At 28.2% G+C, this 12,705-nt stretch overlaps 1 protein-coding gene across 4 annotated transcripts in view; it reads right to left on the reverse strand.

Moving 5' to 3' along the window:
* The window catches only part of LOC101238445 (putative uncharacterized protein DDB_G0291608), a 47,606-nt gene that overhangs the window by 33,815 nt on the left and 1,086 nt on the right, over positions 1–12,705 (reverse strand). The gene's annotated exons all lie outside the window — the stretch shown is intronic.

Raw genomic sequence — 12,705 nt, forward strand, 5'->3', positions numbered from 1 at the left:
ATATATATATATATATATATATATATATATATATATATATAATTATATATATAATTTATGAGCTGATGATTGTGCTATAGGCTCTGCTGATAAATCTGATGTATGTTTTAAAATATATTTTTGAAAATTTTTTTGTTTTTAAACAATCTTTTTTAAACTGAAAAGAAATCTTCTGTTTCTGTTAGATATTTTTGCTGAAAAATAATGTTACTCCAGATACGTTAAAGGATAGGTAAACTTTTTGTGTTTTTTTTTTTTTACTTTATGTGTGAGTGTGGATAGATGGTTGTGCATTTACTTAGTGGTCAGGGAAAAATTTTGGTTGTTCTCTTAATAAGTCAGGTAACAATAAAATATTTCAAATTCAAAATTTCTTTTATACTAAAATATTTGATTTAGTAATTTTAAATATAAATTATTTTATGTACTGTTTAATACTTTTATTTTTGCAGTTTTTTTTTTTTTATAAATTTAATAATTTACTATCAAGTGTTCTTTAAAGTTTTTTGTCGATCATTTTAAAATCAGTATTCTAAATAATTTTGCTAAGTTCTTAATTATTGCACCCAATTTTGAATATTTATCTTAATATATAAGTGATATTGCGAATCTTTTACGGTCTTCTATATTATATCTAAAAATATCAAACAGATGATCTTATGTAGCCTTTTCTGGGCAAGAATCTGGAGATACTGCATATATTGTATTTGATTTAAGTTAAATCAAATACATTTGTATTTAACTTAAATCAAATCCAATGTATTTGATTTAAGTTAAATACCCTCTATGCAACCGGTCAAATTCTGAAGCAAGATGAAACACCTCTAGACTTATCTACTATCATTTAAGATTATTAATGCGACTTTAGCAGGGAAAGTTATGCCACATTTAGATCTGTTAGGATTGTTATATCAAGATTTAGAAAAGGCAAGATGTTTCAGTTGCAAGATTACTAGATTAGATGAATTATTTGTTCATATATTTTCTATTAATATACCAAAGGGGTTAAAATCTGTTGTAACATAAAATAAAAATAGGTTCTAGTTACAAGTCATGGTCAAGCAACTGTAGGGAGACAATTTAATATTAATAAGATTGTATCCAAAGTTAACTTGAAATAAAGATCAATGAAATCAAGAAAAATGATAGTAGACTATCATCAACAATAGAACTAACAGTTAAGTTTATAAAGTCTCTTAAAGGTGCATGTCAAAGATATCAGTTAGACCTTGAACAAGGGAGAAAGAATGCTTAGCAAAGAAACGCAATTATTAAATAGAAATTGTAACCAGAGAAATCAGTGATGTAGTAAAGTGAAAATTTTCCAATTAGATTCCTGCGATATTTAGAACTGAGTTTGTTAAAAATGATATTGGAATAGTAATTAAAGGAAATGGTTTAAAAAGCTAGAGCAAAGAAAAACCTGTTGAAATTAAAATTTTGGAAAAAGCAGTACAAATATTGGAAGGAAAGAAGAAAAAAGTGTGAAACTTATTTTCTTTTTTAAAGATATATCTTTATTCTAGCTATTAATTTTATTTACAAAAAAATATTTCCTTTTTTTACTTAATCTTTATAAATATATCAAATAGATACTTAACAACAACTTTTGCTTGTGAAACTTTGATAATACTTAGTCATAAAAAAAGAGTATTTTTTTAAACAGTTTAAAAAAGTAGAATCGTGTAAATAAAAGCCTTTAATTCAAGAACATATGATCATTTATTACATATGTGAGTGTCAATGCATGTCTATGTAAGTATTTTATTTTCTATATGTGAGTTAATAAGTCAGGGTAAAAGGGTTTTTTTGAACGAGTAAGGGGAAACAAGTGGGTTTTAAGGGAAAAAAGTCAGGGAAATTACTTATATTTTTGAGTTAAGTCAGGGAAATCTTTTATTGAGAACCTGTATTAACCCTGAATAAGTCTTTGGTATTTTATTAATTTACAGTTTTTTCTTTATGCATCTTTAAGCATGAAGACAGAAATGATGAAAGCCGTTGATAACAATGACTTTAATCAAGCATCAAAGGTATAGAAACATTTGAATTTTTTTTTTTAATTGTTGTTAAGATTTTTTTTTAATTTATTAAATAATTTTTTATCCTTCAATATTATCATTTTTAAGTTGCTGTCAAAACTGAAAACCCTTGAAGAACCTGTTTCTAATTACAGTCGCCGCAAAGTAAAATGTCCTGCTTGTGAAAAGTAGGTTATAGTTTAAATTTTTAGTTTGACATTTTACCAGTTTTGATGTTATGATAACTTGTTCCTTATTTAAATGTCAAGGACTTAACTTTTGTCCTTAAAGCAAGGACAAGAAATAATAAAGCTGCAATTTTTTGTTATTAAGTTATTATTATTATAACTACTATTGCTATTATTATTGCTATTTTTGTTGTTGTTTTAGTTGAAAACATTTAATATTGAAAAGGAAAACTTTTTCAAAAATGATATTAAATTATAAAGATTTATTTTTTATTGTTAGAAGTGTGGTAGACTTAAAGAGGCATTTAATGTCTAAAAAACATGATTGGGATGAATCAAAAGCAAAGAGCGCAAGGATTAATTTCGATTTAAATCTCAAGAGAAATACTTTCTCCTTCTAAAAGGCGTTCCAAAATCCGTAATTATAAAAAAAACTATATGTGGTTTTTTACATTGCTCTAAAGAAGTTAAAAGAATTAATAACCATCTTAGGCAATACCATGGCTTAAAATCAAAAGAGGAAATTAAGAAAGCTGTTTTCAAGACCTGTTCTGGAAACATTTCTTGATGAGAATTCTGATATGAGCTCAAATGATGGAGTTTCTTCTGAATCTTTAGCAGAAGATGATTTATTAGAAAATAATTTTAATAGAGCTATTCATAATGACAACAATTTCCTGTGTAGTGATTCAGACGATGAAAACCAAGACTGGCTAAGTTTGCAATACTTAGATAAAAGGCTCCCTAAATCGAGTAATAGTTTTCAAGCTGGACATAGCAAAAGTAATTTGTTTAATGTTGCAGGTACCAAAAATGAAAAAGATGCCTCTGATTCTGATGAATCAAATATTGACTTTGATGATGGTGAAGATAAGTTTTATATGACTTCATCTGAAGAAAAGACAAGTTATTAGATGAATTTCTAATTTGGCTTCAAAGTGTTGAGGGTGGTATCAAACCACTTCGGACTGCCCTGAAACATAAAAATGTTGTTTTAGGAGCTGTTCGTCATGCCACAGATGACGATGTAAATTACAAGCATCTTGGGTGTGTTTCTTTAAATTCTTGGATGTTAAAAATGCAAGAAGATAAAAAGCAGCCAGGAAAAATAAAAACCTATTTAGGTTCTCTACAACTGTTTTTAGACTTTTGTATTTCTAAAGAAAAACTTGAAATTATTTCTAATGAAGAATACTCCAAGTTAAAAATCTCTATGAAGCAGTGGAAGCGTAGTTTGTGGAAAGGCATCCAGGAGAGACAACATGAAAAAGACATGGATGATTTCCACAACTTTCCGTCTTCTGAAGAAATAAATGCATTAGATAAATCTGATTATGTCAAATGTGCAAAAGACACAATTCAAGCTTCTAAATCTTCCAGTTTCGTAATTACAAAATCCAATTATTGTTTGGTCAGATCATATTTGTTAGCATATACAATTCTTAATAATGCCACAAGACCAGGAGCTTCCGCCAATATGACTATTGGTGAGTTCCGCAGAGCATTATATAAAGAAAATTGTTATACAATTAGCATTAAAAAGCATAAAACATCATATAAGGGGCCTGCAAATATTGTATTGACTTTTGAGCTTTACAATGAGCTAAATACATATATAGAGTTTTTTCGAATAAACTTAATGGAATTTCTCTTCCCACAGATACAGCAATTGTGTTTTTGAGTTATAATGGTGCTCCAATGGACTCATCAATGATTACTTCCCAGTTTCATTTATTTTGGAATCGTGCTTTAGGCAAAAAGGTAAAGGAAGATTATACTAAAATGACTCCAACATTAGTGAGAAAATTTACGACAACAAAAGTTCATCAAAATTTTCCCAGCTTGAAGCAAAATGTTGCACATCATTTATGTCACAGTTTGAAAGTGGCTGAAAGCAATTATGCCATATTTGACAAATATAATGCTGCCTCAAGTACAAGTAATCAACTGTGTTTAATTCAAAGATCATTAACAGATGAGCAGGGTACAAAAAATAGAAGAAAGAAAAATATACCTTTGAATTTGTTTGAAAATGAAATAAACAAGGGGTCTATAAAAGTAGCTGATGTAAAAAAAAGTTGGCTAATTCTTCAGAAAACTTATGTGATGAAAAGGTTAAAAAAATAGTTGATAAAGTTCGATATGCAATCAAACGAAAAAAACTCACACAAATGCCAAATCAACAATTACCAGAAACAGAACCTAATATTGACAATGTTGATTTTGTAAATGAAATTTCTTGTCCATTAAGCTCCTCTATTTCACAAGAAATTCAAAAAAAAGTATATCCACTTAGGAAAAGAAAAGAAGAAATTTACAGCACTGAAAGTAGTAACAATGGTGAAAGTTTGTTTTATGCTGCAAAGGACGTAGATAAATCTGAAGATTTTAACTATGATGATTATATTCCACCTTCTCCAGATAGTGCTGAGACATCTTTTAAAAGAAGTCGAAAAGAATTCACTAAAGAAGATAGGAGGCTTATTTATACACATTTATCTAATGTAATATATTCAAATGAGCCAATTATGAAAGACAAGTTTGCGTTAATGTTGAAGAAACCAGAACTAGAGGGTCTTGTAAAAAAATTTGGTTTACAATCATTGATCGTAAAAATGCGAACTGAAAGAAAAAACAATATAAACATTTTGTAAATAGTTTTTTCATTATTTAGGTGTCTTAAAACAAAGTGAATTTACTATTTACTACATATTATTTTCATGTAAAAATTTAATAGTTTTGAACTGCGTGGAAGGCATAAGGCTGAAATAGTTTGTTCATGTCTTTATTATGTTTGCAGATGTTGTTTTTCTTGTACAAAAATAAATAATTATATTAAAACAACTATAAAAAACAGGGTTTTTTTTTACGTTTATTTGTTACTACAGTAGTGGTAGTAATAAAGCAGTAGAAGTAATACAACTGGTTAAATGTTCAATAGAATTAGTGAAATTGAAATGGATGATATTAGGCTTGAAGAAGTTATTAGTGGAAATGAGAATAATGTGATTAGGCATGTTGATAATATCCTTGTCAAAATGAAAGAGAGCTAGGCGAGATGAAATTATTTATCTACAAAATGAATAATTTTTTTCTAGACAAGGAAGAAATGTTGCTAGACATAATAATTAGTATACTACTTTGCTAGACTGTTCGAAATGTTGCTAGACAAAAAGTAATACAATTCCAGATTAAAACTATTTAAGAGAAGTGAACCAGACCTGCCAGATAAGAAATATTTTGATGAAACACATTTTTTATGTTGCCATAATGGTAGGGTGGTTTTGCCTCCACATTCATCATTTCCGCAAGTTTTACAAGATATATTTACAGGGAGCTAAAAAGATCATAATTCCAATATAAATTTTTTATATTGGAATATTAGAAATTATGATAATGCCTATTATTATACTAATGCCTATATTATAAAGAAATAATAATATTATACCAGTGGAATGTTATAAAGAAATAATATTATACCAGTGGAATATTATAAAGAAATAATATTATACCAGTGGAATATTATAAAGAAATAATATTATACCAGTGGAACGTTATAAAGAAATAATGTTATACCAGTGGAATATAAGAAAGAAATAATATTATACCAGTGGAATATTAGAAAGAAATAATATTATACCAGTGGAACATTATAAAGAAATAATATTATACCAGTGGAACATTATAAAGAAATAATATTATACCAGTGGAATATTAGAAAGAAATAATATTATACCAGTGGAATATTAGAAAGAAATAATATTATACCAGTGGAATATTAGAAAGAAATAATATTATACCAGTGGAATATTAGAAAGAAATAATATTATACCAGTGGAATATTAGAAAGAAATAATATTATACCAGTGGAATATTAGAAAGAAATATTAATGCCTGTCTTTCTCTTGTTTCATTTACAGCTAATGTAGTCAATTTAAGCTATGAATCATGGGCCGCCATATTTTAGTATATGTGGTCAAGTTTTTTAATGTGTAGATAATCTTAGGCCAGATCAAGATATTCCCCCAACATATTGTTAACTGAATATCTATTTTTTACTATACTTTTCTTTTTATTCCTCAAATTTTTTTTTCAATATTTTAAGATATCACAACCAATAAATTTAAGAATTATCAGAACTTACTTTTTAAAGAGTTATCATAGTTTTAATATTAGTTGCTATATATTTTATTTACTTATCATAGTAACCATTTATTTATTTATTTTTTTTAATTTTATAAATTCAAACATTGTCTAATTATGTTCTTCCTTTTTTTTAGTTGATTTTGTCATTGCTTTTTAAATTCGCCTACTGTTGAAACATGATTTTAATTTAGTAAATTTATATCATTTGAAATTTACTGTATTAATCATTAGTCAACAGTTGAAAAGAAACTAGAATTCTGCATAATTGAGGTAAAAATAATTTTGTTTACTGGTATCATTACAAAATCAGTTTTTATGGTATTGTTTTATAGCTATTTTGTGCTACTATGTTATTATATTGTATAACGACATGTTATAACAACACTATGTTGATTTCGTCATTGTCAAATTACTTTTATTATGCTCATAATAAATTCTTTAATAAATCATATATTTTGTATGTTAACTCTTTTTAACGTAGCTGTGCCATTGAAAACGGTCTGTTTCTTTTTATTTAGGGTTTATTAACAAGGGATCATTAATGGAACCCTTTATGTTATTACTAAGTTCTTAGGTATTTCGGGGTTGTTTTTTATTAATAAGCTTTTACTTTTTACTGATCTAACTGATTAATTAATTGAATGTAAGAAATGTATTGTTTATGTCGTTAACTAGAATTTGTATTTTATATTTTTCAGATAATAAATCAAATTAATTGTTATTATTGATTTATTTACTAATAATCCTTATTACGAGTTGCTTACTGCTAGTTAATTAATGAACCTTCCAATAGTCGCCGAAAATTATATTGTCCTGTTTGTTGCAAGTAGGTTTTTGTCTATAAAATATCTATTAACAAAAACCTAGTTTACATAATAATTAGGATTGTGGTAGTAGTAAGTAGTTTTATAGCAACAGAAGAAATATTTTAATTGAATAAAAATGTAACAAAATGTTAGTTTTGCAAACATCATTTTTTTATATATAATATTATACAAAGCTGTTTTGAGACTGTAAATTCCTTTATCAGAATCAAAGTAAATTGCGATTAAAAAATACCATAAATCTGAAAGAGCTAAGAGCTTTGAAAGATAATTAGTACGTCACAATAAATAACAAAATTATGAGAACTCATATAAAAGCAGTACTATCCTTTTCTTAAATTTGTTGCACAAAATAAATTGCATGACTCGTACGCATATCTATCTGCATTAAAAATTAATCGACACGTTTGTTTTTGTTTGCAATAACTTTTTTTTTTTTAATGATGACGAGTGATTACCTGCTCAAGCTATATTGCATATATATATATATATATATATATATATATATATATATATATATATATATATATATATATATATATATATATATACATACATACATATGTACATACACACATACATATATACCCAATAATACACTTCACGGATAACGCAGTTGCAAGTTGTTAATGCCTCCAAATTTTAATTAAAATAAATGTTTTAAGACTGTAAGAAAAAATTAGACAAAATGATAATAAGAGAGATTAAATTATTTACTGTCTTATTTGCGCTCTCTTCAAGCAAACACCTCAGTAAAGGTTGTCAATAATGCTGTCTATTTGCCTATATTGAACAAAAATTACGCAATGGGGTTACTTTTTAAGGCAGTTTGTAAGTCACCCAATTATTTGTTACTAAAATTTTGGATATCTGTGCGGTAGTGGAGCTATATAACTTCATAGTTTCGCTTTCAAAGAAAGACAATCAAATTCTCAAATGAAAAAATATCGGAGAAAATTCTAACAAAAAATTATAGAAGAATCAGTCTGTTACTGCCAAAAACCTCATAAAAAAGCTATTTTGTACCGCATACAATCACCTATAGAATAGGTTGTATTTGTGAATTTCAAGAAGGCGCTAATTTAATTTAACGGTTAATAGTGTTCAGCAGTCAGAACTGTACCCATCCTGTTCAAAACCCATATTTTTGAAGCAGCATGCCTACCAATCCTACTTTACGGTGGCGAAAGTTAGATTCTTACATAAAAACTCCAGAACACATTTAATAGCTTTGCAAGTAACAGTTACAGAATAATATTTAGTATAAAAATAATTAAAAGTCAACATTCAGTTAATACGTAAAATGATAAACTGCAATCAGCTCAGGCTTCATATTTAACATTTATGTTTCTTAAGACACTGTACAACAAAAGACTCAAAAAATCTTCTTATCCAATACGTACTGTGGACTCCAGAAAAACGTCATAGAGTCAGGTTGTTAGGTAAACCGATAACATTTTACCTCCAATATAATCTTCAAAGTGATAAACAGTAAAACGCCACCAACAGCAAAAGAGATCAGGAACGTCGCAAAGTCAGGCATGTCTGATCAAGCACGGAAAGTATTAAAAAAGTTGTTTCCGACTTTAAACTCACCCTGTTTGCAGCCGATAAATGACGGTGGTGATGATAATAATGATTGGCCATTGAACATCGATGCTTTTAAACTATATCGTTTTTAGACTTATTTTAAACAAAAAAAATAGTGCCTAATAAATTAAAAGACAACTTATAGTTAATATGAGAATTAATTATAGCTAAATATGGTTGTTTGATATGTTAAAAATAGTCACTGTAGACTTAAAAATAACAATATGTCAAAATTTTTTATTTATAAGCATTGCAAAAAATGTGCGCCCCCATGCTACCTAATGCAAAAAATTTAAGTAAATAATTGTGTTATGTAAAATTCACTAATTAAAAAAAAGTTAAGTTAATTTATCTAGTAATAAAACAGAATTTGAAAACTTCATTAAAAAATTGAACTACTTTTGCGCGTAAATGCAGAAACAGAAAGAACATCAATTTCTCTGTTTGTTTATACACTATTGAAAGATTTTTACAAAACCCACCCGATTAAACACATTTCAGTAACTTCACTCAGGTTAATACGCGGGGGAAAAAAATACGAGTAGTAGAAAAAATTTTGAAGACGAAAATATAAAAACTGGTGGAACTATGGTATTTTCAGGGGGAATTTACTTGGTTTTAAGAAACAATTGTTGTTTGTTAGCGAAATTAATTCATTGAAAGGGGAATCATGTTTGGCCCTCATGCTGCGCAAGTAGAAAAAACGCGTATAAAAAAGCTATTTTTACAAGCGGACAAATAATTCATGTTGAAAAATTTATTTGAAATAAAAATATAATTATTTTTGCAGCATTTACAAAAAAAAATTGTCTAAAATATCGTTTTTACGCACCTCTTGTCTCTAATTCAAATTTCGCAACGCGAGGGCTCATCCGCAACGGTTATAGTAGTAGTAGTAGTAGTAGTAGTAGTAGTAGTAGTAGTAGTAGTAGTAGTAGTAGTAGTAGTAGTAGTAGTAGTAGTAGTAGTAGTAGTAGTAGTAGTAGTAGTAGTAGTAGTAGTAGTAGTACTAGTAGTAATAGCTATTTGACCCAAAATGTGACAATGTAGAACTTTTTATGAACTTACCAATGAAGTGTAAGAGAAATAACTTCAACTTAAAAATCTCCTGCATTAAAATCTCTATACACACGTTACAATATTGAGTTGAATAGCAGGACTGAGACAATTGCATAGCTTGGGATGCTGTCCTTTATCTATAAATGAGCCAAGTTCTCTTTAAACTTAAATCATGCCCAAAGTTATCCAAATTATTAAACATAAAAAACCACCTTGCTTTTTGTGAGACTTATTTGATATCGGCTGTAAAATCTCAGTATTGATGGGTATTATACATTAATTCACTAAGACTCTGATAGTCACATGCTTGTCTTGGCATATTTACACATCAACTTACCTATTTGATGGGAAATCAGAATTGAATACTTTAACTACTTTTTTATGTGCTTCCGCTTAGCACCTCTTCACTGTATCACCTTTCTCTTTGCTTTAATTGTTCTCCTTCTCAAGACTGTAGTCTTTTAGACATAAGTTCTGATCAAATTGACTATGCCCTTTCTCTTTTCACCTCTGCTAATATTAATGTTATTGGTGACTATTGATCATCACACTAAATAGCTACGCTCTAACACCACTGACCCTGCTGGCAATAAAGCATATAACTTCTGCATTTCTCCATCACTTACTTAGATAGTTAACTTTGTGACTTGTTTACTTCACTTAACTTCACCCCTTGATTTGCATCTTGTCTCTGACCTAAGCTTCTGTTCAGTTTCTTCTTGTTCTCCTTTAGGAGGTTCCAAGCATGCAGTGATCTCTATAAATCTTTTATCTCATACTTCTTCTTTAGACTGACCCAATCATCACAATACATACTACTAACCTAAAGCAGACTGGGATTCTTTTCATAATTTTCTTTTGATTACCTTGTTTTCTTTCCTGCTTGAAAATGGCATTTATGGTTCTAATTTTTTTAAACTATGGAGAACATTGACTTCTCCAACTATCTTCCAATCAGTCTTCTATCAGTTATTAGCAAGGTCTTTGAGTCTTTGATCAACAAATTTCTAACATCCGATTTTGAGTCAAATAACTTAATGTCAGACAATCAATACAGTTTTCTATCTTCTTGCTCTACGTCTGACTAGCAGCGAGGTTTGGGTTTGAAAAGTCAATACTCTTTTTTACTTCTAGTATACAGTATATCCATTACTTTTGAGGTACCTCAAGGTTCTATCCTTTGTCCTAATTTATTTCTTATCTACATTAATGATCTTCCCAACAACCTTGCATCTAAAATAGTTCTTTTTGCTGATGACTCAACTTAATACTCCTTTCTTGACTAAATGTTTTGTATTTTTAATTGCTTAGAACAGGCAGCTGATCTTGAATCTGATCTCACTTTTGTAACTAATTGGGACTCGCAGAGGCTTGTAAATGTTAACTTCAACAAAACTTTTATTTACTGCAAACAACAATCACAATACTATTGACATTCCTATATTAATGAACAGCAACCTTCTCACTGAGTCCTCTTTTTTATGTCTTCTTGGATTATTGTTCGCAACTGACCTTTTATGAAAATCATATATACAATCAATTGCTAAATTAGCATAAGTTGCTTCTCTTTATCGTGCTTAACATTTTCTTACTTCTGCTTCCATTTTCTACCTCTTCTGATTTCGTACTCACCCCTGTATAGAATACTGTTGTCATATTTGGGCTGGTTCTTCTAATGATGCTCTTTCACCTCTAGACAAGATTTAAAAACACATTGCAAATGCAGTTGGAACTGTTCTTTGTTTCCTAGTAACTCCCAGCTTAATAATGGTCGCTTGCAGCCTTTTTGGGAGTGAATCAGAACTAAAAAAAAATACTATTTCAGTCTTGGTCAGGAAAGATGTAAGATATATGTTATTCCTGACCACACCAATGTTTTGCTTAGACTTAACTACAGCTATTTAGATGTTTTGAGAAAAATTCAAAATGTGATGAAAAAACTAAACTATATAATCAAGAAAAAGGAAATTAAAAAAATTTAATAAAATTAAACTCTAAAAACAAAAAACTCAACAAATAAAAACTAAAACTCTAAAAGAAAATTATTTCTAATTAAATTTGGAGAAATAACTTCAAATCTTTTTTAACATTATAATATAAAGCTTTTTTGGCCAACTCAAATGAATACAGTTTTTTTGTATAAAGTAGAAAAAATAATAATAATAAAAAAACTTATGCTGCCCCAACCCTAACCCTCAGTTGATGTAGCAGCAACTTTCAACAATGTTCTCCCTATCTCAGGCATTGAATGTACTAAAGCCCTCACAACTCCCTAAATCAGTATGACATCAGATTGCTGATTTAAAAGTACTTTTATATTTGTATATATGCATAACAAACAAAAGATAAAAATTGATTCAGTCGAATATGCTTCATTTAAATGTAAACAAGCAGTTTATATAAGTTTTTGAAATTGCAAATTTGGAAAAGCATTAATAAATGCTTTTCCAAATTTGCAAAATTTGGAAAAGCATTTATTAATGCTTTTCCAAATTTTGCAAAAATTTATGCATTTTCTCAGAAAGAATTAATCATTTTTTAAGTAACTTACTACCTAAGTTAATTAAAAAAGATCTTAACAATTTTCTTTGGAAAATTTGGAAGATTTAATTATTCCTTTTGCAAACTGTGGTTTAAATCCTAGTTTGAAGCTCCTAATACTAGTCTTCGTGGGGCTTAGCATGAAGCATATCATCAAAAACCAATGTTGATTTAGTAATATAAATTCAGAAAAAGGTTAGCATCACATCATCATAGTAAACTTTATTAAGTCAGATTTAAAGTTTTCTTTATAAATCTTTTAGTAAACTTTTATTAAATTTGTTAGTACAAAAAGCTTGTGGAAATTTATTTTTAAGATTGTATCAGTTCAATATT

Source organism: Hydra vulgaris, chromosome 02 (genome assembly GCF_038396675.1).
Source record: "Hydra vulgaris chromosome 02, alternate assembly HydraT2T_AEP".
Taxonomy (NCBI): Eukaryota; Metazoa; Cnidaria; class Hydrozoa; order Anthoathecata; family Hydridae; genus Hydra; species Hydra vulgaris.